The sequence below is a fragment of the Tupaia chinensis genome, unplaced genomic scaffold, assembly GCF_000334495.1.
Source record: "Tupaia chinensis unplaced genomic scaffold, TupChi_1.0 Scaffold145907_1, whole genome shotgun sequence".
NCBI classification, from domain to species: Eukaryota; Metazoa; Chordata; class Mammalia; order Scandentia; family Tupaiidae; genus Tupaia; species Tupaia belangeri.
In genome coordinates, this window is record NW_006205765.1 from 1,555,477 (window position 1) to 1,562,936 (window position 7,460).

A 7,460-nucleotide genomic window follows, 5' to 3' on the forward strand; every position below is an offset into this window, starting at 1 on the left:
GCCCGGAGTGAGTTTAAGCCACCGGGTCCAGGACTCAAACCGCAGTTAACTACATGGGAATCCAGCGACACAGCCATTACGCCAACTACTGCTTCTGTGAACAAGCTGCCTTCTGACCTGGGGCTACCCTCCTCCATAAACTGGCTGCACCCCCCAGCCTTTTACCTTCTTTGATGTATTTTGCTCATAAGCCTTCCTTATTCTCTACTAACACATTCTATATTTCATTTTTTCTGTTTTAAAGATTTTTTGCCACCGGGCACGTTCCAGAAAGTGACAGAGTTAGAGGGACTTCTGTGAACAAGCTGCCTTCTGACCTGGGGCTACCCTCCTCCATAAACTGGCTGCACCCCCCAGCCTTTTACCTTCTTTGATGTATTTTGCTCATAAGCCTTCCTTATTCTCTACTAACACATTCTATATTTCATTTTTTCTGTTTTAAAGATTTTTTGCCACCGGGCACGTTCCAGAAAGTGACAGAGTTAGAGGGAAATGAGAAATCACTCTCCAGGGAGATCACCATGCTTCAATCCCTTCTCCTTTTGGGATTTTGGCCATGCACACATATGGACCTGGTATGATTTTCAAGCTGTGGGGTTCTGGACTCAAACCATGGTCAGCCATATGGGAATCCAGCACCTTAACCACCACACTGCTAGTTGGCTTCATATTTCACTTATTTTTATGTGTGCTTTTAATTATCTCCCTAGGTCCTCCCCACTAAAATAAAACTCCCATGGACCAGGGATCTGTTTTAGCTTTTTGTTTTCTTACATCCCAAGCATCTAGAACAGTGTCTGGCACTTAATATGTACTTGAATTTTTTTTTTCTTGAGTAAATAAATGAAGAAAGATTATCTTATATACACACACGCAAACACACCTCTGTCACACCAGCAGTATGTTGGGGTGGTTTTAGAAATTCATGAATATAAATATGATTTTTGTTAGCTATAGCCATAATGAGATAAATTTGTCATTTTGCAGGAACTAAGAATGCAAGTTATTAAAAAGCATAAATCCAACTACAGGAAGACAATAGGCATGTCAGGAGACTCATGTACCTCACCCCGTTATTCAACATTCACTGAATTAGTATTTTCCAGGATAATCTCTTAAGCGACTACTTTGTTCCTAGAGACACTGAAGTGGAAATGAAGTCATTAGCTAGTAACCGTGTTATAATCCATGTGCAAAAATATATTCACATGCCTGTTTTTCTATCTGCAAGTGCCTGTCTGCAAGAGAGGTTTCCCACAATCTTTAGTCTCTGACTGGAGGGGAAAAACACTCTCTGTGTAACTAATTCTGCTGCCTTTTCCTACCTTTGCAAAGTCATCAAAGCAAGGTCTTTAATGCCTGAATCTCTCTGAAGTGACCTGTAATAAACTTATTGTTTGGGCAAAGGTAACTTGACATTCCCATGTCTAATCAATAGCTAGCTTTCAAAGCATTGTTAGTTTGGAGTGGCTCTAATTGGATCTCCCCCTGTGTGTTCTGGACAGATCTGAGGCTTGAAAGACAGGCATGCGTTCATGTCCTCAGATGGACCCAACTTGGTAGAGAGGTTAAACCCTACAAAAAAGTAGTATTAGAAATCAGAGTAATCCCAACCCATTGGGGAAATGGTCAAGATATGAAGTCTTTTTTTTTTTAAAGAATTATTCAATTATTATTATTATTATTTGACCAGAGAGAGAAAGAGAGGGAAAATTAGAAAGCAAGCTACCAAGTCCAGGACTCAAACTATGGTCAGTCATGTGGGAATCTAGCACCTCAACCACCACACCACGTGCTGGTCCCCATGAGTATGAGGCCTTAAAAGTCTAAGAAAAAGTTACAACTCTCAAAGGAGGAAAAACATTTCCCTAGATTTAGAAGAGAAAATGATCGACTTAACAGAGGTCAACAACCCAGCAAGCTTGCCCTACAAATCACTCACGAGAAACCATGTTATTGTGGAGTCAAGCAGGCCCTAGATTCCAACCCCCGGTGCCTCAGGCCCAAACGGTGGACATAGGATCCCTCATTTGTAAAATTAAAATAGTGGTATCAACTTCACAAGGTTTTTGCGAAGGCAAGGTGGTGTTAGGGTTCCTCCCATTTACGAGACGTCTAACTTGGCTCTTCGTCATGACTAGTGCAGTCCTCTCTACTGTGCCACTCTACTTTCTGAAGTATCCTTTTTCTTCTTTTCACTCATTTCCATACTTGCCATACTTCAAAACTAGTTTTAGGACCAGCTGGTGGCATGGTGGCTAAAGCAGTAGATCCCATATGGCCAATGTGCACTTTGAGTCCTGGACTTGAAAGACATGTCAGGCACGTGTGCGTGCCTGCCCAAAATCCCGAGAGGAGAATGGAGGAAAGGGGATTGTGGCATGGTCATGCCCCCGGGGAATGAAACACTTTGTTTCTTTCTCACCCTCTCTGTCTCCGCAGAGACCCTACAGCAAACTTAAAACAAAACAAAACTGATTTCTTTCAAGGGTTTAACCCCAGGCTGATTGTTTCTTAATTCTATTTTCTTGTAGATTGAATTCATCCTATCTGTTACCTATCTAGTTTATAACGCATTATTCTGTCTGTACTCATTAATGTGAGATTTCGCAAATGGCTTTTATTTTCATGATTCATCTTGATGTTGAATTGGAAGTTTCTGAGGACAACCGTCGTGTCATCTACTCTCCTGTTTGTACTCTCTACCCTCCTGTGCCTGTTTGTCACCGGAAGGAGGAAGAGGCTCTGTAATACAAAGAGGCAGGGCCTTCTCATCACCACTGCTGTCTCGGGGTACACACACATGAGCATCCTGCTACCCTTCTGGATGGACAGTAGGAATCAGAGAACCTCTGCTACCCCTAGTGAACCAACAGAGAACAATAAAAGTGACTTCGGTGAAATATTTGGAAATGTTCATATTTTTAAAACTCTCTCAACAGTCCTGGGAAATAGGTAATATTATTCTCATTTGATAGATGAGAAAACTGAAATTCAGAGAAGCCAAGTGACTTGCCCAAGGTCACACAGGTAGATGGTAGCAAAGACTGTTCAGGCACGGGTCTGCCCTTCTAAGTCCAGTACCCTTTCTACTAAGCCAGGGCCACTGCGCACTGAGTCACTGGAGAACATTTGACTAACTGCATTCCTGAAACTTGTCTGGTTAAGGCTCAACACCTTTGGATTTAGAGCTGGATTGGTCTGGTCAAGCAGCAGGATTAGGAGAAAAGTGATTAGTTGACTAAAAAAGGATAGACCTATGTAGTAGTATACATGTGTGTGAGGAAAAATATATACACACACGAAATATATTGTATATATTCACATATATGTGAATATATCACATACAAGTACACTTTATTTCTATAATATTGCTTTTTTATTTTTGAGTTTCTTTCCTCCACGGGTGAGAGAAACAGAGAAAGATGTGCCCTCGACAGGGTCTTGAAGCTGTGCGCCCCACCCCCCAGCTTCTGCCAGCCCAGAGCAGGGGCATGCATGCATGTGCCCAGCATACCCAGGGGGGTCTCCAGACATGAACCCAGCACTTTCCCATATAGGCCAGCCTTGCAGAGTGTCATTTTTTTTTTTTTTTTTACTGCTGTGCTGCCATCTAGCCCCTTGAAGTATGAAATTAAGATTGACTACTAGACAGCTGTTTAAGTAATCAGGCTCTGTGGTGTACTTTCTTTCTTTCCAGTCTATTTTTCCGATTTTCACTTTTTAAAAAATTTAGTTCACAGGGACCAGTAAGTGGCATGGTGGTTAAGGCACTGGACACTCCCACATGGCTGACCATGGTTCAAGTCCTGAACTCAACAGCTTACTTTCTCACTTTATCTCTGTGTGTGTGTGTCTGTGGTCAAATTTAAATAAAATGAAAGAATAAGTAAAAATAAATAAAATAATTCTCAAAAATTTAGTTTGCTATAGGACGCATATGCTCCCCAGAGACAGAGACAGAGAAAGAGGAGACAAAGGGGAAAAGCACCCCACAGGGGGGATGGCCATGCTGCAGTCCTTTCTCCTCCATTCTCCTCTTGGGTTTTGGGGTGCACACATGCCTGATACGATTTTTTTTTTTTTGGCCTGATATGATTTTCAAGTTGCCGGGTCTAGGACTTGAACCATGCAGTTGGCCAGGTGGGATCCAACTGCCTTAACCAGCACACTACCAGTTAGCCCACCAATTTTCCCTTTTGTAAACAAAACATTGATCATATTATCCAAAGCAATCAGTTTGTTCTCTTCAAAACAGAGCCGATTAAGGGCAGAGGAGATCTGAAGGTGAGAGAAGAAAGCGATCTTACCGAAGGCTCAAGACTCCGTTGAGAAGCCCTGACGAGGCTCTATCACTGCTGCTCTGTCGCTGTTGGTGCTCCAGAGTGGCAGACCTCAGTTCTCCAGCTGTACCACTGGCAGAGCCTGGCTATGACCCCAAGAAAGAGCCAAGCTTTGTTTGGTTGGTTTAAGGGACTGGCATGATTCAAAGCCACGCTGCATCTCCTGAACAGCCAAGGACACAGGCAGCCGAAAGCTGGCCAAGGCTCGAAGGCCCCAGGTTGGACGGAAGGTGCTCCAGGCTGCTGCTGTAGAGATCTGAATGCCTCCAACCTCTCCTCCTCCTGCACTGATGGAGATCGGACTGATACTGATCTACACTTAGGAGTCAGATCTTGAAGCACCATCGTGTCCTGAGAAAAGAATATCAGAGCTCTGGGTTCAAGCTGTAGCAGGAGGACTAGCCTCAGGACCACAAGCAAGTTATATTACTTCTAGAGCTTGGAGCTGTAGATTTGTAAGACAAGATTAGTAATTGCCATTTGCAGATTGCTATTGTGGAGATTTTACTAATTGTGGAAAGCACCTGACACAGGAAAAAAAAAAAAAAAAAAGACAATGCGTGCTACCCCCTTCTGTTTCTTGCAGTGCACAGCCGGATCACTGCACCTAAATTAGCCTGGCAAAGGAGGCTTAGTCTCTGTGAAGCCCCGTCTCAACCAACGAGGCAGCACTGCTGCAGAAGCACACCTGATTCCACGCTGCAGCAGGGCTGCGGGTGAAGCTTACCCGACACTGATCAGATCTGTACCAGAGCTGTATTCAATAGGGTAAGAGTCCCACTTTAAAAGAAATAAGAAGAATGGGGCCGCAGATGGTGTAGCAGTTATGTCACTGGACTCCCATATGGCTGTCTGCAGTTCGAGTCCCAGACCCAGTGGCTTCAAAATCACTCCAGGAATATGTGCATGCAAGCCCAAGGTTCCAGGAGGAGAATGGAGGAGAAGGAATTGCGTGTGGCCATTCCCCCTGAGGGGGGGTGATTTCTCACTTTCCCTCTCACTGTGTCTGTCTGTCTCTCTCTGAGAGCACATGTGCCCTAAGGCAAAAACCTCTTTAAAAAAGAAAGAAAGAAAGAAAGTAAAGAAGCGAGAGGAAGAGTGGTTTGCTAATAAACGGTTATAAATTAGAACCTTTGAGGGATGTGGAGATTCTTTCACTTGGAGAAAAGAAGATCGAAAGTGAATTGAACAGCTCTTCAAGACCATGCACGTGGGATAATAAGCAGAAGCACTTAGGCCAGAAAAGAGGAAAGAAGTTGAATTTGCTTTAGAGGGAAGGAGAGAGAAAAATTATATTTAAGGCGAAACTTCTCTAGAAGCTTAATATTAACCACTAGGACAGGTGACTGGAAGCCTATGGGCTTTTCTTTTCTGAAGCCCCATAAGAACGAAGACCTTCTGTCTGGTATGGCAGAGGTAATCTGCCCCAGTAAACTGCCCCAGAAACCTGGGGTAGAGGACAAAAAGGGATAGGAGGGAAAGGGGTGTGAGAATAATTCAAGGTTAGTTCTTGAACCCTGGAAAATGCAGGTTAGAGCACTTGCAAAGCTTTCAAGAAGAAGCGGCATCACTATCTTAGAAACAGGATTGGAATGCTAATGTAAGAAAGCAGCTGATGAGAAATTGTCAGTAGGGGTGGGGTGGGGAGGGGCATCCATGTTGTTTCTGAGTTACAAGTGCCACTCCACTCCTGGTGGAGCCATCCTGAATGTCCTTCTGTGGGCCTCAGTTTCCTTGTCTGTAATCAAATGTTTGGACTAAGCACTCTCTTGAGTCCCTTCCAATCCTGAATTTATGTTCACAGAACTGCCCCAGAGAATGTGGATGAATCTGTGAAAAGCAACCAAAGCCCAGGCTGTGCTGGCTGGGGAGTCCTGCTCAGGGGCCAGTGTACCTGCAAGAATGGAGTCTGGATCAGACTCCAGCCACTGCTGCCCTGCTCCTCGGCCACAAGCAGGCAGCTTGTCTCCTCTGAACTTCCATGTCCTCATTCATAATACGGGGCTAAGAACAGCTCATCTGACTGCTATGCATTTAAATTAAATAATGCAAGCAGAAAACTTAGAATTATATCTAATAACTCCCATATGTCAGGCACATAAGTACCAATAAAATGGTACCTATTGGGGCCAGCCAGGTAGTATGGCGGTAAAGGAGGCTGTATCCCACATGGTTCCAGTCCCCAACCCAGCAGCTCGAAAAACAGGCCAGGTGCATGTGTCCAGACTCCTGAGAAGAGAATGAGAGAGAAGAGATGGCAGGATGGCCATACCTCCTGGGGTGAGGGTGCTTGCTCACTTTCCCTCTCTGTGTCTCGCCAGTGAGCACATGTGCCCTATAGCAAACTTTAAAAAGAAAAAGAAATGGTATCTATTGAATTAATGTGATTGGAATAATGAGAATTTCAAAACCTTTTATTTTTCATTGTTTTATTTCTATCCTTATTGATTTTCTAGAATACATTGCAACCAAATCCTACAGTCTGGTGTTTGTGGCAGTGACTTTTTGACCCACTTTTCTTGTTTCGTTCGAATGTCTCCTAATCCACTTAGCTTTCCTGGATGGCCTGTTGAAATACACAACCCATGTTCACTTCTCTGCAGTCTCTGCCCTGTTTAATCTGTGAGGAAGGTGAGAGCACGGTTATTTTGCAGTTCCTGCATGCCAGTTGCCGGCTCTGAATTGCTTCGGCACGCTTAGCAAGCCCGTGCCACGAAGGTCTTCACAGCTCCTCTTTGACACAGTCTGCCAAGTTCCCCGGTAGGTATCCTATGGACGTCGCTGTTTCTGCTGTTCTTTGCGCATTGGCCTGTCCCTTTGCAACCTCATGTTGCTGGTTTTAGTGTTTCCAAGCAAAACCCCCTATTTGACTCCCCGACGGCTGGACTCCCACCCCCAGTTTCACACCGCTGGCCGTAGGATGTGCACCCAGTCGATACACAACCTAGGTCCACCAAGCTGAGAGGGGGCGTCGCCTGGGCCAGGGTGGGGCACCAGGTTAGGAGCGGGCTCCCGCCTTTGGTTTGCTTCCCCGCAGGGGACACCGTAGGCGGCCGTGTGGTCCCGCCACTGTCCCCCGCCCCTCGCGTCCGGCCGCGCCGTGGGTTGCGGTCTCCG